At 38.5% G+C, this 26,039-nt stretch overlaps 1 protein-coding gene across 3 annotated transcripts in view; it reads right to left on the bottom strand.

Moving 5' to 3' along the window:
* The window catches only part of KPNA1 (karyopherin subunit alpha 1), a 72,598-nt gene extending 53,235 nt beyond the window's left edge, over positions 1-19,363 (bottom strand). Inside the window, exons 1-2 of one of the 3 annotated variants that reach the window (XM_017676869.3) lie at positions 19,171-19,322; positions 11,840-11,895 (exon numbers count right to left, since the gene is read on the bottom strand). The gene's annotated coding sequence lies outside the window, so the exon portion shown is untranslated. Of the gene's footprint in view, positions 1-11,839; positions 11,896-19,170 lie in introns of all 3 variants that reach the window. The other 2 variants (XM_017676876.3, XM_017676862.3) reach the window with 2 other exon arrangements.
* Between the last annotated feature and the right edge of the window lie 6,676 nt (positions 19,364-26,039).

Here is a 26,039-nt window from a genome sequence, read left to right as displayed (position 1 = left end):
GGAAAATGCCCCACATGGACTTAAAAAGAACTTATATTCTGCTGTTGCTGATGTGTTCTATAGATGTCTGCTTGAGTCTACTGGGTTTATAGTTTTGTTTCTTTGATGATTTTACACCTGTGGTTTCTGTCCACTACTTTAAGTGGATTACTGAAGTCTCCCAAACATTACTGTTGAACTTGTCTAGTTCTCCCTTCATTTATGTTAGTTTTTGCTTTCTGTATTTTGAGGGTATTATTAGATACATATATATTTATAACTGTTTTATCTTTCTAGTGGACTGACCCTTTCATCATAAAATATCCCTTATCTCTAGTAACATTTTTTGTTTTAAAGTCCATTTTTTCTTATATTAATAGAGTTTACTCCAGCTCTCCTGTAGTTGTTTATATCTTTCTCCATCCTGTACTTTCAATGTATTTGCATCTTTAAACCTAAAGTATGTCTCTTATAAACTGCACATAGTTAGACTGAGTCTACCAATCTCTGCCTTTTTAGGCAATGGATTGTTTAATCAATTCATATTTAATGTTATTGATACTGTTGGATTTATGGTTTTCATTTTTTGTTTTCTGTTTCTCATGTCTTTTCTGTTATTACTCTTTTACTGTTTTCTTTTGCATTAAGTATTTTCTAATGAAGCACTTAAATTTCTTTAGTGAGCTTTTCATTGTGTTTTTACCTTTTTTTCCCCTAGTGGTTGCTTAATGGCTTACCTATACCCTAACTCATCAGAATCAGCTTTGGATTATACTAGCTTAATTCCAGTAAGATATAGAAGTGTTATGCTTTACAACTCTATTCTCTTTTCCTCCATTTTATGGTATTGTTGTTATACACATTACATTTATTACTGTTACAAACCCAACAAAAGTTATATTACTTTACCATCTATAGTCATTTCCTTGGCTTAACCTATCTTTGCTTCCACTCGCCATCTCTGTGCTATTTTTGGCAGATAGCTAAAAATACATTACACTGCTATATATTACAGGCCCTAGGATGCACTACATACATATTATTTTACACAGCTGCTTTTTAAATCAGTTTTAAGAAAAAAGGAGAAAAATATGTGGTTATAATGCTTTTACTGGTATACTGTGTGGATTTGAATTATCATCTGGGGTCATTTGCTTTCAGCCTAAAGAACTTTCTTTAGCATTCTTGCAAGGCAGTCTTCTAGTTAACAAATCTAGTTTTTTTCCTTCTGGGAGAGTCTATTTCACCTCATTTAAAAAAAATAGTTTTGCTGTAAATAAAGGACTTCTGGCTGATAATATCTGTCTGAGTATAGTTGACCATTGAACAATGTGAGGTTTTGGGATGCCTACCCCCGTGCAGTCCATAATTTGCATGTAACTTTTGACTCCCCAAAAACTTAACTACAAATAATCTACTGCTGACTGGAAGACTTACTGATAACATAAACAGTTGATTAACACATTTTGTATGGTATCTGTATTATATATTGTACTCTTACAAGAAAGCAAGAAAAAATTTTCAAATTGTCACAAATCTCCAATACACTTACTGGAAAAAAAAAATTCACATCTAAGTGTACCCACACAGTTCCACACTGTTCAAGAGTGAACTAAGCGTATATATATTCCACTCTCTGTCCTCTGTTGTTTCTGCTGAGAAGTCAGCTGTTATTTTTATCAAGTTATTATCTTCTTATGAGGATTCCCTTATAAGTAACTGGTAGCTTTTCTCCTGCTACTCTGAAGATTTTCTCCTCTTTAATTGTCAACATTTTTACACTGATTAGTCCATTCGTGGATTTTCTTGTATCAATCCTAACTAAAGTTCTTTGGGTTCCCTAGATGTATAGGTCAGTGTTTTTCAATACATGTGAGAAATTTTCAGCCATTATTTCCTTGAATACTTTTTCTGCTATTCTTTTTTCTCCCCTCTTCTACTGCTACTCTTTATGTTTGTTGTGGTGCACTTACTTAATGGTGCCCCACATTTCTCTGGGCCTCTTATAATTTTTTTTCTCTCCTTTCCTTGCATTTCTATCAATCTGTTGGCAAGTTCACTCTTTCTTCTACTAGTTCAAATCTACTACTGAGCCCCCTAATTCATTTTTCATCAATTATGTTACTTTTCAACTTTATTATAATAATTTCTACTCAGTTCTTGTTTAGAATTTGTATCTTTTTTGATAGTCTCTATGTGATATGAGTTGTCATAATGCCTTCCTTCCTTTAATCAAGGTTTCCTTTGATTCTCTGAACATATTTATAATGGCTACTTCAAAGTCCACCTGTTAAATCCAATATTTGGTCACTCTCACAGGCAGTTTCTGTTGTCTTTTTTTTCCCCTGTGTGCTAGCCATACTTTCCCAGGTTTTTTGCTCGTCTTTTATTTTTGTTGGAAACTCGACATTTTATATAATACTTTGTGGCAACTCTGGGTACTAATGTTCTCCCCAACCAAGGTTTTCTCTTATTTGCTTATTTCTTTAGTAGTTTGTGAGCCTATTCCCACCCCCACCCCTGCAGCATTAAGCCCCTGATGTTGGTGCTCAGACAGGCATAGCCTATATATGCCCAGTCACCTTCCCATAACAAGTTTGACAGGGCTCTCTTTCCCTGACCACTCACAGATGCTAATCTCCACTAATTGCCAGCTGGTTGCTATACTGTTTTCAACAAAGGCCTCCAGCATAAACTGCTCTACAAAGGAATCCAATTCAGGCTCCTTTGAAGGACTAGTTCCAGAGGTCAGTTTTTTACTTTCACTCTGACCCATGAAGGATATTTCCAGCTGTGGCTTTATTCTAGTTCTGTCCTACAAACTAACCAGCCTGCAGTTTAGCTGGTATTTTCTCAGGTCTACAAGTTGAGGTAGGTGTTAGTGGGATGCAGGCAGATAAGAGTTCGAAGCCCCCATAAGTTTCATGGTCCTGGTAAATTACAATCAGGAGGGACCTAGCATCAAGGCTTCACAGTAAACAAGAAGCCACAACCTGGACATCTGGAAAATTCAGCCTGAAAAACAAGGGTTTTTTTCTTTTGAATCCAGCTTAACCCTAGCAACAAGCCCCCAATCATGTGAATTTTTCCATAGTTTCCTAGACACTGCAGCTCCAACAGCATCCTCCCGGGAAGCCCGCCTGATTAGCAGGAGCCCTTTTCTTTTCACTTCTCATTAAAAACTTTGCTGGTTGCTCCATACTCGTCCACTTGCTTCATTTCTCCTCACCTCCAAGATAAGATTCTGGGAAAAACAGCATCTCGGCCATTAACAAAATCTCCCAACTTCCTTCCACCACAATCTCCATCTCCACTGTTTTTAAGAGCACCCTTAGGTTTTAACTTCTCCAGCTCTCTTGCAAGTGAAGTCAGTTCCCTGAGAAAAAGATCAGGTGCTGTTTTATGACCTGCTTCTCCCCCTTGTCCCCAGACAAAATCTCTGAACCAGCTATCTCAAACTGGGAATGTAGACAACAGCACACTTCTCTGACTAACAGCCCCTTTAGGAGCTGAGTATTTGGTAGGGGTAGGCAGTAGCCTGAGGTGTTCTCAGCTGGTCTCTCCCAATGTGAAACCATCACCTTGCAAGGAGAAAGGTGATCTGTTACCTAATCCTCTCAGTAGCTCTGCATCCAAAGCAGAGCCTCTGTTCCACATACAGGGACTCGGCAGTAGATAGTCCCCAACCTTTCTACTACATTTGCCCAGAACCTAGCCTCCCAGCAGCAGCCAGGGGCAGGTGAGAGATCTTGAGGCCCTGCTCCTCCCAAAAAGAAAACTTCCTCTCCAACTGGAAGCTCTTCAATTACTGTATACCCTAAGACCATACCTAGAGGCTTTATATAGTAGTTTTAACAGTCTTCCACAGTTTTACTAGGAAGTGGGTTCTGTGCTGAGCTCCTAATACTGTCAGGCTGGAAGTCACAAGAACAGCTATTTTTAAGATGATCTTGATGCAAGCCTTGGTTAATAATCATTAATTTATAATGTGTCAAATCACCTATTTTACCTGGCTCTCAATCAACCTATAGGGCAAGAATTATTATTTTCATCCTTTTCATTAATTTATAATGGGCTGTGTCAAATCACCTATTTTACCTGGCTCTCTTAACCAATCTATAGGGCAAGAATTATTATTTTCATCCTTTATCAGTAAGGATTCAGGAAATTCAGACAGGTTAAGTGACTTGGACAGGGTTACATACTTAATACAAGACAGGGCAAGGATATAACCTCTAGATTATAAACCTGGTGCTCTACTGTTATGGACTGATTTGTACCCCAACCCCCATATTCATATATTAAGGCTATAACTCCCAATGTGACCATATTTAGACTAGGGCCTTTAAGGAGGTAAGGTTAAATGAAGTCATAAGGGTGACCCTAATTCAAATAAGACTGGTGTCCTTATAAGAGGAGGAAGAGACACCAGAGATATCTTTCTGCCTATCTCTCTCTACATGTGCACAGAGAAAAGGCCATGTAAGGACACAAAGAGGTGATCGTCATCTGCAAGTCAGGAAGAGAGGCCTCACCAGAAACCAAGCCCACTGTCACCTCGATCTTGGACTTGTAGCCTCCAGAACTGTGAGAAAATGAACTTCTGTTGTTTAAGCCACCCAATCTGTGGCACTTTTTTATGGCAGCCCAAGCAGACTAATACATACACCCAGTAATTATTCTGTCAGACTGGGCTTTATTACTCTGAAAGGTGGGTGCAATACAGATGAGACTTTGCAAATAATTCTAAAGGAATCATATTTAACAGTGCTGAGAAATAATAGAGGGAAAAGAAGTATGTGGCATGTTGGCTCTGAAATACCACAATATAACATAATAGCCGTGCTGCAATCATGATCCAAATTCAAGAATCAAAAATTTTAGGTCAAAGGAAAGAAAAAGCCTTTAACAGTAAGACCAAAAACCAATTTGATTTAATTAATTGGAAGCCTGTATTCAACATGGAGCTGAAGGACCAATCATTAAGGAAAGGCACTGCTGGGAACACAAGTACACATATACAGAGAGAAAGAATAAATGATAAAACAAATGGAGTAAAAGATAAAATGAACAGCTGGGGAAGTGGGTGAAGGATAAACAGGTAATCTTTGTACACTCCTTGAAACTTCTGTAAGCTTGAAATTACTTCAGAATTTTTTTTAATTTAAGAAAAATTATTTTTCTTAAAGTGACTTTAGAAGCAAGTCCAAAGAAGGTCTGGCCTTGAACCCTGTTTCCAAATGAAGTTCTTAGCACAATGCTGTAGGGAAAGTAGTAAACTTTTATGAATCTTGGTATCCTCATTTACACAGTGGAGATGATAACCTTAAGAGGTGAAGAGAACATATGAAGGCATACCTCCCTGTCTGGCCCATATCCACAGCTAAGTCCTAGCATTTGTATAATTAAGAAAAGCCTATAATAGTTCTAAAACGGTTCAGAAGAAGGCCTTTTCCAACTAAAGTTATCGGCAATGGCTTCATAAAGATGGTGTTTCAGCTAGATTATGAAGGACAGATAGGATTTTAGCAGTTGAGCCTGGAAGAGAAACACCCACAAAACAGAGAGATGAGTACAAAATAAAGGAACAGACATTAGAAAGAACAACTGATGAGGAACAGTAGTAAGGCCCATTTGATCAAAGTCACTGTTCTTCAAAAGGAATAGGCAGACGTGAGAAATGCCAGGGCCTCTTGGCTTTATTTTTCTTTCATACATTTTTGTTATATTGTGGTATCCAAGAAGTTACAAATGACTCCAACACTCAAACTAACAATTTCTACCATCTATACAGTGCAACTTGTGCCCCTGAAATAGTCTTCCCTATGAAAAGGAAAACCATTTCAAAAATAATATAAATAACATGGAAGTGTATAAATAGAAAAATGACATGTGCCTCCCCTGGTTTTTAAAGGTAACTACCATAAAGTTATCTGTATACTTTTAAAAAATTGGTTATACAAGTATACACATATCCTTTTGGTTTTTCTCATACACTGATAATTATACACATAGGTCTACACTTAGCTTCAATTATGGACAACTTTCTATATCAACACCTATTGAGTTAATTCATTTTTTAATTAATATAGTAATTAATTTTTGTACCATAACAAGACCCCACACATCATTGATAATCATGCTTGTCTCCAATTTCGATCACAAAAAATGCTGTAATCAATATTTTCATGTATTTGCACATATTTTGCAATTATATCTATAAGTAAATTCTAAACAGTGGAACCTAAAGGTCAAAGTACATACACTTAAAATTCTGTTACTGTCAAACTATCCCCTAAGTGTACCAGATTCCCACCACTATGACTAACCCACGACCGACTCAAACTTTTCCATATCTGACAATACATGTGAAAAAAAATGCTTCTCATGATACAACTAAGATGGTATTTGCTTTTTTCACTTTGTTGTAATTTTTCACAGACTTTGTGACATGATGGCATCATCACTCTTAGACACCTAAAGGAATGTGCACTGTGTACTCCTGTGTTTTAAAAATTGGTTTTAATTCCTAATACAGTAAATATTAACAGGCACAAAACAATAACATAAACATAAGTTATTTGGGATCCTAAATAAGAATGGAAAGAAGTTCTGAGGCCAAAAAATTTGAGAACCCTTGGTCCAGGTAATCTTTTCTTTGCTGTTAAGAGAAAAAGTCCTTTGATATTCAGATAGCATTCAATGCCCATATTAAAGAAACTTAACATCTTTACAATATTGAGTCTTCTTAGTCAAGAATTAAATGTTTCCATTTATCTTCTGTGTCACAATAAATGTGAAATTCCCTTACATCATATTCTAATTGACTTACTCTTATACATATGAAAATTACTTATTACCATATATTAAAGCCAACCAGTGAATTAAATCAGCTACTAAACTGTTTGATACTTAAAGCTGACATTATCATCTAATTATCTCTAGAAAAAATAATCTTTGGCTCCTTCATTCTGTTTGTATGCCATTTCACCTCCCATCTTAAAATATTAGCTCATACTTCCCAAACATCAAGCAATAAGTTAGAGTTGGCATTTTTATCTCATTTCTAATTTCGGACTATGTCTAGTGTTTTACCACTAAGCATGATACTGGATTTTTTTTAGAAGTCAGGTTTATTGAGGTAAAATTTACATATAGTAAAATTTACCATTTAAGTAAATACCACAATTAATATAGAAAAGATTTTCTTCACTACAGGTAGTTATGTCAGGTCCCTTTCTGGTAAATCCACTCCCCTCCACACCCAGACAATTACTGACATTTTCTGTCCCAATAGTTTTGCATTTTCAGAAGTCAAATACATAGAACTACAGTATGTAGCCTTCTGAGTGTGACTTCTCTATTAACTAATTTGACATTCATCCATGTTGTTGCATCTATCAGTAATTCATTCCTTTTATTGCTGAATTGTATTCCACTGTATTCCACAACTTATCTATTCACCAAATGATAGACATTTGGGTTATTTGCCAGTTTTAGTGATTATGAATAAGCCACTATAAACGTTCACATACAGTTTCTGTGTGGATGAATGTCTTCATCTTTCTTGGGTAGACACCTAGAAGTGAGACTGCTCGGTCATATGGTAAGTATATGTTTAACTTTATAAGGAACAAACTGTTTCCTAAAGTGGACGTAACCATCATATATTCCTACCAGTTGTGTTACAGTATTGTACAGATACCCATCTATACCTATTCCACTAAATTTTTTTTTTATTCTTAAGGTATCTTTGATACAATCTTCTGGAGGTTTCACATGAGCAACACTGTGGTTACTACATTCACTCATATTATCAAGTCCCACACACACACCGAAGTCACTGTCCATCAACGTAGTAAGAAGCTACAGAGTCACTACTTCTCTGTGCTATGTTGCCTTCCCCATGACCCACATACATTACCGTGTGTTAATCATAATGCCCTTTAATCCCCTCCTCCCTCCCTCCCCACCCTCTTCCCTTTGGTAATCTCTTCTTGGAGTCTGTGAGTCTACTGCTGTTTTGTTCTTCAGTTTTGCTTTGTTGTTACACTCCACAAATGAGTGAAATCATTTGGTACTTGTCTTTCTCCACCTGGCTTATTTCACTGAGCCTAATACCCTCTAGCTCCATCCATGTTGTTGCAAATGGTAGGATTTGTTTTCTTCTTATGGATGAATAATATTTCATTGTGTATATATACCACATCTTCTTTATCCATTCATCTATTAATGGACACTTAGGTTGCTTCCATCTCTTGGCTACTGTAAACAGTGCTGTGAAAAACATAGGGGTGCATATATCTTTTTGAATCTGGGACCTTGTTTTCTTCAGGTAAATTCCTAGGAGTAGAATTCCTGGGTCAAATGGTATTTCTATTTTCAGTTTTTTGAGGAACCTCCATTACTGCTTTTCACAATGGTTGAACTAGTTTACATTCCCACCAGCAGTTTAGGAGGGTTCCCCTTTCTCCACATCCTCGCCAGCATTTGTTACCCCTAGTCTTTTCTATGTTGGCCATCCTAACTGGTGTGAGGTGGTATCTCATTGTGGTTTTAATTTGCATTTCCCTGATAATTAGTGATGTGGAGCATCTTATTATGTGCCTGTTGGCCATATGAATTTCTTCTTTGGAGAGGTGTCTGTTCAGATCATCCACCCATTTTTTAATCAGGTTATTTGCTTTTTGGGTGTTGAGGCATCTGAGTTCTTTATATATTGTAGATGTTAACCCCTTGTCAGATGTCATTTATGAATATATTCTCCCATACTGTAGGATGCTTTTTTGTTCTACTGATGGTATGTCCTTTGCTGTACAGAAGCTTTTTAGTTTGATGTAGTCTCATTTGTTCGTTTTTGTTTTTGTTTCCATTGCCTGAGAAGATGCGTTCAGGAAAAAGTTGCTCATGTTCATATTCAAGTGATTTTTTGCCTATGTTTTCTTCTAAGAGTTTTATGGTTTCAAGACTTACATTCAGGTCTTTGATTCATTTCAAGTTTACTTTTGTGTATGGGGTTAGACAATAACCCCATTTCATTCTCTTACATGTAGTTGTCCAATTTTGCCAACACCAGTTGATGAAGAGGCTGTCATTTTCCCATTATATATTCACGGCTCCTTTATCATACATTAATTAACCATATATGCTTGGGTTTATATCAGGGCTCTCTATTCTGTTCCATTGATCTGTGAGTTTGTTCTTGTGCCAGTACCAAACTGTCTTGATTACTATGGCTATGGAGTAGAGTCTGAAGTTGGGAAGCATAATCCCCCCCAGCTTTATTCTCCCTTCTCAGGATTGCTTTGGCTATTTGGGGTATTTTGTGGTTCCATATGAATTTTAAAACTATTTGTTCTTCTACTAAAATTTTTAAAACGTGACATGTTTGTTGAATTCTATCAAATGCCTTTTGGCAGTTATTAAAATGTTCATTGTTGATCTCTTTTTCCTATTAAATATGAATGATAGACTTCTTAATAATGAATGATTCTTGATTCTTGGAACAAACACACCTAGTCACGGCTATCATTCTTTTTAATTTCATCTGTTAAAGTTAAAAATTTTTACACTTGTATCCATAAATGAGATTATTTAGTGTATATTCCTCCTCTTCTCTTTGTGAGTGACAAGGGTATTTTGGTTGTCACAGAGAGATTTTCAAAAAACACATGGGTATGCTTTCAATTATACAAATTCATACTGGAAGAGGCAAAACTATAGAGACGATTAAAAGATCAGTGGTTGCCAAGGATTTGAGGAGTGGAGGGATGTATGGCAGAGCACGGAGGATTTTTAGGGCAGTGAAACTATTCTGTATGGTATTATAATGGTTCATACATGTTATTATACATTTTTCAAAACCCACAGAATGTACATAACCCGGAATGAGCCCTAATGTAAACTATGGACTTTGGGTGACAATGATGTGTCAGTGTTGGTTTAATTATAACAAACATACCACTCTGATGCAAATGCTGATGGTTGGGGAGATTCGGGGGGGGGGGGGGGCGGGGTGGAATAAGGGGCTTTCCATTCAATTCAGCTGTGAACCTAAAACTGCTCTAAAAAATAAAGTGTATATTCTAAAAAAAAAAAATCTTAAAAAGATTTCTTCAGCATTCATAAATGAGACTGGGTGGTTTTCCTCTTTGTGGGGGAAAGAGGAAATTATATTTGCCACACATGGAAGAGCTTTTTGAAGAACAGCTGCCTCAACTGTCCTTCCAAAGAACTTGATTACAATAGGTCTAAGGCATATACAAACTCTCTAGTGTTTTGTTTTATCTCTTAAAGATTCCCAAATGACTTATGATATGCATCTCCAATTGCAGATCACTATAGTGGGACAAAAGTTTTGTTGTAAAATAATGCAAAATTACAAATGAAATGTAGGCTTAAGATGAACTAAAGAGAGTTTTGATAACAAAGAAATGAAGTAAAATCTATAAGGTTTATTAGAGGAACAACAAAACAATAGTATGAGAAAATTATATTTATCCTAAGCAAATATGTTTAGGATACTATTACCTAGCAATTTAAAAACTTAATTATCAATAATTTTTCAAAGTACCCTCCCAGGAAGCAGAAGACTACAAAATTAAAGCCGTTACGCCTTATTTTTCTCTCGTCTTCTAGAGTAAAGCAAAAAAGCAATGAACTTAAAAACAAGATGCAAACTGGTGGTGAAATAGAAATGAAATCTGCTCTTGCAAAATAACATCTTCTATTATCTCCTTTATATCCATGTAGTTAAGTATCAAATTTTGCTTATTATTCCATCCAAAGTTTTGGTTTTATCTATTCCTATCTATCCCAGTCTGGTCCAGGTCCTTGTCATCCTATAGATAACTGCAACAGCTCTAACCCACCCTTCCTCAAACTCAGATTCTCTGTTCTTCAACTCATCCTTCACACAGCTCTCAGATTAACCTCAACACCTTTTTCACTGTATTACCTAAGGACCCAGAATGAATCTTTAGCACTTAGATCAGATCTTAACAACTCTGTCCTACAAGATGCCTTGACCTTGATTCATTCAATACTCTCTCCATTCTCTACCAATCTATACCCAACAAACTGAGTATAGATCTTTTTATATTTTTATTATATTGAAGACAGTATATATTCAGTGTGCTGAGTCAATCCACCCAGTCAGTAAATCCCAAACACGAGCTAAACATTCAGTATTTAACATTCACAATATTCTTTGTGCAACACCATAAAATGCTAATACATTCAATTCCATCATATAAAGTAAGCATAATTTTATTAGAAAACATGACATGCATTTGGTATTAAAAAACCAAAACTGCAAGAAAGTATGACAAAATGAGCAAGTTATATATTTAAAATCTAAAAATGAATTTAGGTATAAAAAAGTTCTCAGTTCATCTGTAAAAATTAAGTATCATTGGTGATCAACTTCTAGTTAAGTGGTAGCAGGCCCTTTTAAAAGATTTTAATAAAAATCAGGGTAGAAAAATAAAATGGAAAATATCCTACCCATTTTCTTCTTGTAAAGTAATTTAAGTACCTTTATTTTAGTGACAACATTCTAGCATTCAATGGGGGCAAAATCTGAAAAACCCTGACATAAGCCACCCCTATGACAAATCAATGCTGCAGATATGATTCACAAGTGCCCATCTCTGGTTACATCTTACAGATCTAACCCCATTAATCTAACAGAAACCTCTATTTTCTCTCATGCCCCAACATCAGACCTTCTTCCACTGAGATGTTAACTATAACCTCGACCTTCAATTCTGACCTCACCTTCTAGTACCTTTGGGTTACCAATTTGCTAGGCTCCCCAAAGACCCTGTCAATATCCAAATAGTTAAGGGAAAATATTTACCAAGAGTTTTAGGAATCCACACCCTAGGATGCAGTAATTCCACTTTTGGAACTCATCTAAAAGAAATAAAATCAATAAAAAAGAAAAAAATTAAATCAGCAGTATGTATAAAAATGTTCACTAGAGTGTAACTGATTAAATGAAAAACTGTAAATGCAAAAATTCCAAAATGAGGGCTTAGGTATGGGAAATGAACATAATACACTGAGAAATGAGAAAAACAGGACACTAACATATGAAAAATCTGGGTGCTGGGAACAAAAACCCAACTTGTATTTTCTCCATACTTTTTAAATTTTCATAAATTAGAATACAAAAACTTTGAGTGGACATATTTTTCCTTAGCTTCCAATTTTCTACACTAAGCAATATACAAATTACATAGTAAGAAAAGCTTTCAAAAAGTAGAGCTGAAAGCATATGTTCACTACAAATGAAGCTTCCTACCCTATCTACAACACTGAATCTATTTTTGGCTAGAATTTTATCAACTCAACATGCTGTTATTTCATCAAAGTTCTGATTGTATACTTTAGGTTTTTATGAAAGAGCAAGACTATGTCTTCCCTTATAGTTGATGTTTTTTAATATATAAATATCTTCCCCAAAATTGGCAAAAAGGGTTCCATAATGGTAAAAAAAATGCAAATTTGCCTTTATCTGACTCAGTCATTACTGAATTTAATATTTTCTGTAATATATCTATTACATGTACACTTATAAGGGTTTTAATATTTCAAATTAAGAATTAGTACATACAGGATGTACCTTTCTTCCCAAATTATATTAAATACTCAAAACTCAGAAATTTAATTTTAATCTTCAACACTAAGCATAGTACTGAACATACAGCAGTTGCTCAAATACTGGAAAGACTGAACAGACCAGAAAATAAAGGCTTTATATAAAAAAATTAAATGGTGGATTTAGTAGATTAATTCATCCTAAAATTATAAATTTTTTAAACGAATGAACCAGAAAATAGATCAGAAGAGAATCACAGATGATAGATGAGAAGTCAAAACCTTCTTAGAAGCTGTAAACAGAGTCAAATGGTATTTTACCAGCAAAGTGGAGGACTCTAAAACCTAAGTATCTGCAAAGAAGCTGACTCACACTGCCCACAAACAGGAGTCTTCACAGACCCAGAAGCTCCCCAGGCATTTCTGAAGGTAGAGTGAGGAATGGGATTCAAAACTATAAAGTTGGCTGAAAGTGTACAAAACAACCATCACACCCAGATTTCCTCACCCACTGTGCACAGCCAGGCAATCATCCCTCCTCAACCCCTACAGATGTTGAGAGGATTACTCTTCAGTAACCAAATTAGAGGGGCTCTAAAGTGGGGACTCCAGTACAGGAGAGAGTGGAGTGAGATGCTATATAAAAAAACAGGATTACATGAACACAATTAACAGGTGAGAACCCCAGCTCTTTTCCTAAGATGAGTTCTCAAAACATAGCAGCCAGGTGTATATCCTCCAGGCCAGAGATTGGAAGCGCTCTTTTTCAAGAAAGCTGACCAGGCCAAGAGAAAAGATGAGTGTCCCCTCTGCCCATAAATGGCCACCCATTACCCTGTTCATCCTTTAACAAGCCACACTTATACAGCTTCCAATTCGGGTTTTTAGCACTTCATTCTTAAATGTGAATGTACAGCCATAATGTTACCAACATCTAGAAAAGCCTCAATAGAGAACAGACAGTAATGGAAACAAAAGGAATTTGAAAGAAAGAGAGCAATGAGGGGAACAAAATAAAACTAAAACAAAACTAAACTATTATTAATATCCTCAGAGGGATTATAGTATCTATGAAACAATATAAAGATACTACATTTTACGTATAGCTAGAAATTAAAAATTCAATAGAAGGGTTGGAAGTAACACTGAGAAAATCTCTCATGAAACAGAAAAGACTAAGTGATAAAAAATAGGGAAAAGAAAATAAAATTAAAAGAACAACTAGAGTTCCAATATCCAAATAACGCAAATTCCAAGAAAACAAAAAACTGGTAAGGAAGAGATTATCAAAGAAACAATGGATACTTCACACTATCCATTCATGAAAGACATCATGTGACAAAATTAACATAATTATAGAAGATACTTTCCCAGTCTAAAATCAACAGACCATTTCAAATTAGCCTCCACCAGGAACTTCTACAAAACAGAAAGGAAGAAAGGAAAACCAAAGAAAAGCTAGACAAATAACAAAATAGACAATTATCAAAAGGGAAAACCTGAATGGATCCAAAATATTCTCAAACTCATCAGTAATCAGAGATGTAAATTGAAACAATGAGATACCACTTCATATCTATCAGACTGGCAAAAACTGGTGAGAAAAAACAAAGTACCGGCAAAGATATGGGCAAATGAGAACCCTCCTGCACTGCTAGTAGGCACATAAACTAGCTCTCCTATTCTATGACCCAGGAACACCACTCCTGGGTACATATCCCAGAGAACTTGTCACACAGGTCCATAAAGATGTACGAGTAAGAAGAGTATATTTACCATAGTGTATTTGTGATACCAGCAAAGCAACTCAGGTATCAGTCATTACATACATACATACACACCCCACTAAATATTACATATTGGCTCACCTATAAAAAAAGAATGTATCAACCACAGTGCTGTGGGTGCCTCTGCTGGAAAGGGTAATGGAAGCAGGGCTCAGAAATGAAAATTTTAGACAACCTTGTATGGTCTGACAATAGTGTGTCAAGAACTCAGAAGTATAACTAAGTCAAGCTTTTTTACCTAAAGTCCAAAAAATAGTAATAGTAATAATACAAGAAATTTCCCAGAACTAAAGGACATGAATTTCCAGCTTGTAAGTGTTCGCAGAGCACTTTTTGTAAATGGAAAAAAGTCACATATAGGCACATAATAATGGAATTTTAGGGGTTAATAATAATATCCTAAAAGCTTCTAGAGATTAGAAGAAAGACAGCAGGAGGTCATATATAAATGAAGAATCAGAATGGGCCTTGGACTTCAACAGCAATATTGGAATACAGAAAAAGAGTTATTACTTCCAAGTTGTTTAAGCCCAGAATTTTATATATAGCCTAATTATTAATGAATGTTAAGGAAGAATAAAATTTTTTTTCCCCAATCATGAGCTCTCAGACAGTTTTTACTTCCCAGAGACCCTTTCTCAGGAAGTTAAGTAAATCTGTGAAACAGGACCCCAATACAGAAGAGGGGCAAAGAGAATTGTAAGGATAACATAAAGAGGAATTCCAGTAGAACAGCTGTGAAATAGGCCTAGAAAGAAACCAGCAGCACCAAAAAGAGAGAGAGCTCCAAGACAGCTGTCTCAGGAAATGAAAGGGAAAAATATTAACTCCTGGAAAAACAAAAACTGGTTAAGAGAAGAAATGTTATCATACTACATGGTTCAGCTGTAATTATTACAGTTATAATATTGTAAGCACATTAAATATTGATTTAATAAATATCTATGATAACTATAATGAGAGGATGGGAAAGGCAGTATGCATATGTGGAGGAAAGTCAATAGATAATGTCTAAAATTGCTCTCTCAAGAAATAGCAATAGGAGCAAGTTACACTTGAACTTTGAACAACACAGGTTTGGACTGTTTGGGTCCATCTGTGTGCAGATTTTTGCAGTAAGTATACTGAAAACACTTTTGGAGATTTGCAACAATTTGAAGAAACTCTTCTTTCCTCTGGCTTACTTTAAGAATATAGTATATAATACATACACAAAATATGCATTAATTGACTGTATTATCATTAAGGCTTCCAGTCAACAATAGGCTATTTACAGTAAAGTTTTTGGGGAGTCAACAGTTATACAGGAATTTTCAATTGGGAGGTGTTGGGGTTAGTGAACCTAACCCAGGCTTTGTTCAAGGGCCAGCTGTGTTTATTATAAGTATGTAAGAGTAAACACCTAGAAGAAAGAAAATGGTAGTCTCCATAAAGTGCAGAGGCTGGGACAGGAGACAGCTGTTTTCCAGATATTATTCTAATTTAAAAATTGTATTTTTTTAATGGCAATAAAGAACTTGAATAGCCTTTCAGCTTTTAGTAAATTAGATCTTCACAGCAGCATTTAATACATCTAGTTTTTTCTGCTGCAGAGACTGAACTGCAAACTAAAACAAAATCAAGCTTTAGTGATTAATGTGAACACAGCACCAACAGCCCTGTTCAAATCCCAGCTCTACCACTTACTATATAAAGTAGCCCAAATTACCTATCCACCCTGTATACATAAACCACCCCCTCAAAGCGGTTTTGCAAGGACAATTAAGTGAAAGTACCTGAAGTAGTGCTTGACCCATCAATACATGTTAGTAACCTTCTGCTCTCTTCCTGTTGCCTAACTGTAAACTCCCATTCTGACCCCACACTGCCTTGTTGAAGAGTAGAGACTCATGAACACTCAGCACATACCCCTCCGCATGCTGAATCAATCATGATGAGTAAGCAGACTTATCTTTGTATACGAAGGACAGCATTATTCTTGTTATGTGACGATCATCCCCATTATTCACATTCTGGATTACTGCCTGCTTTCAAGATCTGTCCCCATTAGTCTACTACACTAAGTCAGAACCAATTTATCATTTATGTCTGTTTTGTATAGTAGTAACATTTTTAAAAACAAACAAACCAAAAAAACCCTGTACATTCCATAAGTCTTCATCGCTGTTGTTTTCTAATGCAAACCTCATCTGGCCTCCCTGTTGACCTGGGGCCACCTCCTGCTTACTGCAGCAAGAATAGAGTGAAATCAGCCCAAATCACCTAACTGAATTACCATTTCCAATTTTTTCTTCCATTATTATGGCAGAAGTCATAATGCCTGCAAAGTACAGATTTTAAAACAGAAAGAGTAATAGGGAAATATCTTTCTCACTAGGTCAGTCATCTTTACTTGCATGGCCAAAAGTTTTCATTTATTAAAAGTCTTCATACATACTTCTAAAAACTGACAGACTTAAAAACACAAACATCATAAATTATCAAGACTTTACCATTAATTCAAACACCAGAGATAAAAAGAGTAAGATATAAACTCTACTCTCAAATGAAAGGGGAAAGGTAAAATCAAAATCAAGAGCAAGAGAGAACAAAGGAAATAGTCCAGGAGGCAATTGAGAGCGATTCCAGACAATCTGATATAATTTATAACACAGTTGAGGCTAAGGAAAATTATAAAAATTGGACAAAGCCCTGAGCCACCTAAGAGTCAAAGTGTAAAGAGAAACAGGATGGCTTACAAAACATAAATGACCTTTAAGAGCAATTTGTTTATAAAAAAAGAAAAAGGCATTATCATTGGGGTCTTAAAAAGAATTTGTCTCTAGCATCTCTATAAGGATCAATAAATTATAAACAATGTCTCAGAGAGTAATGAAGATCTGTTCCTATGTTAATTAGAAACAATGTCTCAGAGAGTAATGAAGATCTGTTCCTATGTTGCCTGCTTTTATGTGCTAATTCCTAGATAAAATTCAAGGTGCCTAATATTAAATCACGGTTCTGTAAAGAAACTTTTATGAAGGTCTAACACAGAATAACACAAGTATACTGACTTCAGATGAGGCATTTATTTCTGTCATTCAGTTTAGTCTAGGATATTATAAACACGGGCTTTGTTTCCCTAAACTGTAAACCCCTCAAGGTTTCTGTGACCTGATTCCATTTGAACTTCCTTTGTTATTTAGTAGAGTACTTTACAGTTTCTGCTCAATTATAATGAGTGATAAAATGTCATGTAGTCAATATTAATATTCATTATTTGTTAGTCTTCCCCTTTACACTATAAAGTCCATAAAGACATGGAATCAAAACAGTGTCTTGATCATGTCAATGCCCTCAGTCTCTGGGCACATGATTACTCCTTGAGTATTCACTGAAGGAATGATTAAAAAAAGAAACCACAACCAGTAAGTATGAAAGGAGAGGAGAAATAATTCTTAAAATGGCAGGGATTGTTCTAAGGTTGGTTTCAACAAGAGTTGGATGACCTTAGGGAAGTTACTTAAAAAGCTTTCATTGGTAGAATAGAAAAAATGTACGTGTACTTAAGAGTTACTGTTAGCATTAGATGTTTTAACATAATGTGTTTAGCATGGTACCTGGAAAAGCAGCTCAATAATTAACTCCTTTACTCTTCCGTGTCCTCTATCTTAAAAGGTACTACACATAAAACAGTGCCTTCTAAGAATAAACCACTCAGTAAAAATACAACAAAGTTCATCATCACTTCCCTTTGAAAAGTTAAAATTTCATCTCTCCAATCTTTAAAATATAGTGGGGATAATAACTTGTTGATTATTTTCAAAATATTACAAATACAGGAACAAGTTACGGGAAATAGCAATGCCAAGACTGAGCCTTAAAGCAAGCAACAAGAAGGGGGAAAATCACTTTCTCGTCAACTGGTAAGAAACAGTTGAAGGAACTCTGTATTAAAGGAAAATGGGATTGAGAAAGTAAAAGAATTTATTAGTATGTTTTAGAAAAAATGCTTAAAATGTTACTTTAAAAACCCTTAAAAATCAATTATTTTGAAAGTGGGACACTGAATACTTCCACTCAAACCTAAAACATCCCTGATAACAACTTCCCTGACCCCAGTCATCCCTCGGTTTATCCCTCCCATTTTAAGCTAATACTTCACTGTTTCCCTCACATCACCACTTACACACGCTCTGTGCAAAGTTGTCATTCCTATAATTACCACGCCCGTCAGCCGCTTCAGGCCCATGTTGTTATGACATCTGTAAACTGCAGTCGCCCGTCTCCACCCCCGCCGCCTCCCGCCAGGCCACCGGCTCCGGCTCCGGCTGTAACCTGCGAATTCCCGAGACGGACCCTCCCCGCCTCGGTCAGGATTTTTACACGCCCTCCACCCTCCGCAAGCCCTCTCCCGCCTCAGCCGCGGCGCTCGAGCCGCCCACCCCCGCCCCCCGCCCGCTCGTCCCAAGCCGCCGCGCAGGCTCGGCGCCCGTCTCCTCTCCGCCCCGCTGCCTCGGCGCCCCGCAGTCCCCGGCGCTGCCTCCAGCCCCGCCGCCGCTGCCGCCGCCCCGCCCCGCTTCAACCGGCGTTCCCGAGGGCGATCACACCAGCGCTCCCCGCCCCCACTCCCCGCCGCCCGCGCGGCCGCTAGGACAGCCGGGCCCGACACACGGTTGCGCCGCAAGCGCCCGGGCCAAGGAACGCGAGCTCGAGCACAGGCGCCCGCCCTCACCCCGGGCCTCTCCGGGGTCCCGCGGAGGACTGCCGGATCTGCCGGCGGGAGGGGGAGGGGCCGCGGCCGCGCAGCCCCCGCACTCACCAGGCTCCAGGCAACCGCCCCCGGTGCCAACGGTGGTGCTTGCTTGCTCGCCCGCCCGCCGAGCCTTTCCCCGCACACAATCTCGAAGAGCCGGCCCGGGCCCCCGCGGTGCTCACCAGGCCTCGCTCTCTGCCGCCGCGCACCCAGCAGCGAGACCCAGCTCAGCGGGCTCTCTCTGTGCGCCTGCGCATGGGGGCCGGCCCGCGCGCCTGCGCACGCCCCTCCACCGCCCTGCTGCAGAGGCTGCCGGGAGATGTAGTCTAACTGTCTTTCCCTGTGAGCTCTGGCCGGCTGCGAACGAGCAGAGTTGAGGTTCGGAAGATCGCTGAAGAACAGGTTCGCTGTCAATGGCAAAGGTCAAAGAATCGTGGTGGAGTGACCATCAGACTGTACTTCTTAGGCTGAATTACAAAGTTATGTCCACAAACCTGTCTTTGAATCTCTTCCAGGGCGGATGGATCCTCGCCTAACCTCTGCGTATACATAGCCTCTAACATGGTTGGTACGTTTATTGAACGAACGATGGAATGAATGAAGACTAACGGAGTATTACAAAACAGTTAAAAGTCAGCACCTCAGGTCTAAAGCATTCACAGGCAGCACGTTTGAGGAGCTCTGGGTATTCGTTTTTCTAGTTCTCTCCCATCCCCTTTGCCTGATAATATATGAGGAGTATCAAAAATCATTAAGAAATTAAGTAAAACGTAAATACTTGTTTTACTCTCAATAGGTGCTCTAAAAAAAACATTTTGGGGAAATAATTGTTACTGTTAAATTTGATGGAATTCTTTTGGGAGAATTCTTTTTGAGCAGTAATTTCAAAAAAAGGCTGAAGCCAGACAAGTAGAGGTCACAGTAGTAGAAAGTATCACATGTGACATGGGTTAATCAAATCGATTTGAAAAATCTGCCAAGGAACAAGATGAAAGAGATGGTGTAGCTTCATACATTTGGAAGAGAGGACCATGCTGCCTGAATCCTAGCCTATGCAATGTTCTCTTGTCCTGGATCTCTCTCTGCTGCATGAGTATTCCACTCTGATGGTGTGTTTCCTAGGACACATTAAGTTTGAACAAGGGGCCTGGAGAAAGGGAGGTGTTCTAAGGGAAAGAGAAGCAAGTATACCTGACCACAGCTAAACAGAGGACAGATAACTTGGGGCCCAAGATTCACAAATTCTCACTGCCATGGTAGCTTTTCAATGCCTTGATGTTTTTTTACATTTTATCCAAATGATCTTAGTGGAGGGAGGTGGTAGGATTTGTTCAAGACAACAACAGTAGGCCATTGCTGAAGCAGAATTCCTATATATATGCTACTTTTCCAGAATGTTTTCATACCATACATAGATAGTGTTTTATTATTTCTTATTTTGAGAAATTTTAAAATTATAGAATGGTTTTGCTATTACAAATGATGCTGCTATAAAAATTCTTGCACATATCTTCGTGTGTACAGGAAATCTGCTAGACCCTAGGAAACTGCATCTTTAACTTAACTAGATGTGGTAGGCAGAGTTCTAGGAAGGCCCCCATGATTTTGTTCCTGGTGTTGCCCTGTGTAATCCCTACCCTCACGTATGGGTAGGACCTTTGACTTACTTCTGACCAGCAGCATATGGTAAAGATGATGGGATATCATACCCATGATTTTATTTATCATATAAGTCTCTATCTTAGCACACTGGAGCCGGACAATTTTCTGCTGGACTTGAAGAAAGGAGATGTTATGTTGTGAACTGCCTCTGGAGAAGGCCACATGACAGGGACCTATGGATGGTTTGAACTGAGTACAGCCTCCAGATGATAACCAGGAAGAAGCTGGAGCCCTCAATCCTACAACTACAAGGAGATCAGTTCTGCCAAGAATGTGAAAGCTTAGAAGCAGACACATCCCCAGTCAAACCTCAGATAAGAAGACAGCCTGATTTATATCTTGATTGCAGCTCTGTGAGACCCTGAGCTGAGGAGCCTGCCAAGCGAGGCCTCTACCTTCGCCCACAGAAACTGACACAATATGTTTTAAATCACTGGATTTCTGGTAATTTTTACACAGCGATAGAAAACTAATATACTACATGTTGCTGGATTATTCCACAAAGTCATTATATAAATTTATACTCTACAAGCAATACATAAGATTCTCTTTTCTAAACATCCTTTTTAACATTTGGAAATTTCTGACTTTCTTTTTCCCAATATGATGGGTATAAAAACAAATTATAATATGTGATAATTATATATGTTAGTACTTTAACATGAAGACATGAAAAATAGGTATTTACTTACAATTACATATTTTGTTGTGTTTCTGTGGATAAAATGAGAGTTCCTGTGGACCGGATTCTCACCTGGCGTGGTTGACTAGCTTATTGCATACCTGTGGGCAATACATGACTATTGACTCTATAAAAAGCTCTGCCCAGTGCTATGGGCACAACACAGTGGCAGGGCTGCAAGGCTGAAGGAGAGCAGAGCAGAGGCTGGAGTGGTAGCGGTGCTGACGACAGAGGCCCAGCAGACTGCTGTGTGGGACGACTGTGCAGAGAGGCCTGGAGGACAGCTGTGCGGGATGGCTGTGTGGATAGAGGGGCCCAGAGGCAGAGACTGGCTTGCTGACTGCAGACTCACTCTGAGTGAACAGGATTTTAGTGACTGACCTGCCACCTGGAAATAAAGTTGGGTATAACCCTTTCACCCCAAGAATGTTTTGCTGTCATTTTCTTTGGTCACACTGAATCCATAGCAAACTTGCTTGGGGCTGAAACCCATTGGCAAGACAATTGGCGTAGTCGGCAGATTCACTCTTGACCAAGGGAAAAGACAAGCTGCCCTTATGGGGAGACAGTGGATTGTCCCCCAATGGGTATGTGGTCTGAGGTGGCTTGCCTCCTAGAGGACTGGGCACCACCCCAAGACAGGAGGCAAGTGGAGGTGACAACTGAGGCAGCAAGGGTGGCTATTGGTAGAGTGAGTGGATCCTTTGAGAAGCAGAGTGCCCATGAGGCAGAAGGGACTGTGGGTTGGCTGCTTCTCACAGTCTTAAAAAGGTGTACAGAGGAGACCCAAGAAATGACGGCACGAGAATGTGAGCTGCAAACCTCTGTGGAGTCCCTGAGGAAGGAGATGGCCTTGATGCGAGAGGAGGCAGCACGAGAGTGCCACTGGAGATGAGATGGCAGCGCTGCCAGGTGTTCTGGAGGAGGAAGAGGTCATCAAGGAGAGAGACGAACTCCTGAGGGAAGCACAGGCAGAGGTGGCACGAGAACGTCAGCTGCGAAGCATTGAGCTGAAGGTAAGAGACCTTCTGAAGACTGAGCTGGTATTGCTGTGAGGCACTGTAACAGAGGAGGCACGTGGGGGAGTGGAGAGAAAGGTGCCATCAGTCCCAGAAATGGAGAAGCTGGGGAAGGACGAAGGGGTGGTGCCGGAGGCATCTGCGCCTCCTGTATTGAAAGCACGCCCAGTGGTTGTAAAGAAAATAAAGACCCAGCAGCTGAAAGTCCCCCAAGGAGAGGAGCAGCCCCCTCCCCAGTTCGTGGAGCACTCTACAGACCACCCTCTACTCAGGCTGAGCTGGGGGCTGTGGGACTTAGGGGTGGATGGAATTGTTCCCAGAGATGGGAAAGCTATCTTCCCTGACAGTGCAGCCTGCCTTGAGGCAGCAATTACAAAATGTGAGGTGACACGTACAGTAGCTGAAGCAACAAGAACCCAGAAAGAAATAAGACCTGTTATTCACAGGAGGAATTTGAGGGGCCATGTGTGGGTTACGATTACTCAGATGTGAGTTGATTTGATATGGGCAGGAGTAGATGAAAGAAAAGTAGATGGGAAGCCAAATAGGATCTTCCTGGAGCTATGGCAACAACTGAAATCAGAGCAGCAGTTCCAGCCATTAAGACCAAAGAGGCAGAGGTCAGAGAAAGAGTCACAAGTCCAGCCTGCGTGTCTGCAAGACTTTTTGCTGGAGAGGCTGGAGAACAATGTTCGAACTTCCTTGCACAGGGACCATTGCAGAGGACTAAGGGCACATAGATTGAGAGGAGAGAATCCTGGAGGGGTGGAGTGTGGATAAAATGAGAGTTCCTGTGGCCAGGATTCTCACCTGGCCATGGTTGACTAGCTCACTGCACACCTGTGGGCAATATATGGCTGTTGACTCTATAAAGACACCCAGTGCTCGGGGTACAACACAGTGGCAGGGCTGCAAGGCTGCAGGAGAGCAGAGGCTGGAGTGGTGGCAGCACTGAAGACATAGACCCAGAGGATGGCTTTGTGGGACGACTGTGCAGAGAGGCCCGGAGGACGGCTGTGCCAGATGGCTGTGCAGACAGAGGGGCCCAGAGGCAGAGACCAGCTTGCTGCCTGCAGACTCACTCTGAGTGAATGGGATTTTAGTGACTAACCTGCCATCTGAAATAAAGTTGGGTATAACCCTTTCACCCCAAGAACATTTTGCTGTCATTTTCTTTGGTCACAATGAATCCATAGCAAACTTGCCTGGGGCTGAAACCCATTGGCAAGACAATTTCTTTTGTGTTTCATAAATGATATTACTTAAAATAGCAACAGGAAAAGCCAAAATGGCAATTAGTAATAATTAATAGAACTAATTTAGCAATTAATATGTGTGAGAAGAATATAACACTATATTTAAGGCAGAATATTTTTGTTTCTTTCCTCTGGTACAGCAATTTTTTTAACCCTTATCTGCATATTTAAATTTTGTTGGCTGTGTTATTCTGTACTTTTAAGATACATAAATGTAAGGGATATTTTAAGGACAATGTAAACATAATAGAACAAATTAAATAGATATTACCTATGTTAAATAGAAAATACTGACATATTTCTTTCTCTGGTGATACCAGAGAGATTTTCATTCTTTCCATTTCCAATTCAACTAATACTTGTCTGAACTGCCTGGACTCTTTAAGACACTTTCTTTTCTTGTACGTAATTGAAAAATTGAATAGAGTCAAGTGTAAAATTAATTTGACTTTCAACTATGTTCTACCTGCACTGCACTAATTCCTGTTGTCAGTTCAAATAACATCAAACTAAATACTCTGTCAACAAAGTGTTTGAACATAGGGTACTTGGACTTTATACACCAGACAGCAGGTTTCTACAGTTAATAGGGATTCACCTCCAGTTCTCCAAAATATGTACCCAATATATAACAGACTTGTTGTGGTGAACCAGCTGTTCATCATACATGGTTCATACATAACCATGTAGGTTCTCCATATCTAAAACACCCATCATTTTTTAAACACTTTGAAGTCATCATATGAAGTCACTGTATGTCATCATAAGTTAAATCTCTCTTCCCTAGAGAAAATGGTTTTAAAGCACAGAGAATATTTGAACTTGTGAAATTGAAGTTAAATGTCAAGTAAGTTTGCAGTGTTCTGTTTAACTCAGTTGCCTTTCTCTAGGGACATTGCTTTTTAAGTTCTGAAACAGCCTTACTTCCAAAAACAGACTTTTTAAAAAAATATGCTGGAGTTTTTGTTACAACATACCTATAACATTGAATAACTAACTCAACTGCAATTGGGTCATTCTTTTCTAGACTCCTTTGGCTTCTTCAAGGATTATCAGAGTGTCTTAGAGAACTGGAAAGTTTATAGTCTTCTCCATTCTCACCCTCAACTTATTTCCAGATTGGAGGGCATTATTCTCATTCCACACTTTAAAAATAGTATTTTTATGGCAGGCCATCATTTAACATCTTTTCTGTGGCTGGCAACAATGATAGCAATCTCACAGGCACATGTTTAAGGAAGCTATCTCCTTCCATTTCTATGAAGTCAAAATTTTCATTAAATGCTTCTGCATATTTTGAGGAAACTGAAATGCCCTAAACACTTTCACTATGAAAACCTCCATATCACATATAAAGAGATCACACCCCTCTTTTAGCAGTGTTGTGTATAAGGTGTTTAGCAGATGAGATTGTTTCATTTTCTTTCATAAGAAATTTAGACACTGCCATCCTACCTAAAGCAAACTACAGATTCAATGCAACACCTATAAAAATACCAACAGCATTTTTCAACAAACTAGAGCAACAACAAACAGTGCATATGGAACCACAAAAGACCACGAATAGCCAAAGCAATCCTCAGACGGAAGAATAAATCAGGGGGGATTATGCTCGCTGACTTCAAGCTCTACTCCAAAGCCACGGTAAACAGAACAATTTGGTACTGGCACAAGAATAGACCCATAGACCAAAGAAACATTCTACAGAGCCCAGATATAAACCCAAGTATATATGGTCAATTAATATACAATAAGGAGCCATGGATATAAAATGGGGAAATAACAGCCTCTCCAATACCTGGTGTTGGCAAAACTGGACAGCTATACATAAGAGACTGAAACTGGATAATTGTCAAACCCCATAAACAAAAGCAAACTCAAAATGCATTAAAGACCTGAATGTAAATCATGAAACCATAAAACTCTAAGAAAAATACACAGGCAAAAATCCCTTTGACATAAACATGAGCAACTTCTTCATGAACATATCTCCCCAGGCAAGGGAAACAAAAGCAAAAATGAACAAGTGGAACTATATCAAACTGAAAAGCTTCTGTACAGCAAAGGACACCATCAGTAGAACAAAAAGGCTTCCTGCAGTGTGGGAGAATATATTCATAAATGACATATCCGATAAGGGGTTGACATCCAAAATATACAAAGAGCTCACATATCTCAAAAAACAAAAAGCAAATAACCTAATTAAAAAATGGGCAGAAGAACTGAACAGACAATTCTCCAAAGAAGAAATTCACATGGCCAACAGGCACATGAAAAGATGCTCCACATCGCTAATCATCAGAGAAATGCAAATTA

Source organism: Manis javanica, chromosome 3 (genome assembly GCF_040802235.1).
Source record: "Manis javanica isolate MJ-LG chromosome 3, MJ_LKY, whole genome shotgun sequence".
NCBI lineage: Eukaryota > Metazoa > Chordata > Mammalia > Pholidota > Manidae > Manis > Manis javanica.
The sequence above is the reverse complement of the archived record's forward strand: the minus strand, read 5'-3'. Positions and strand labels throughout refer to the sequence as shown.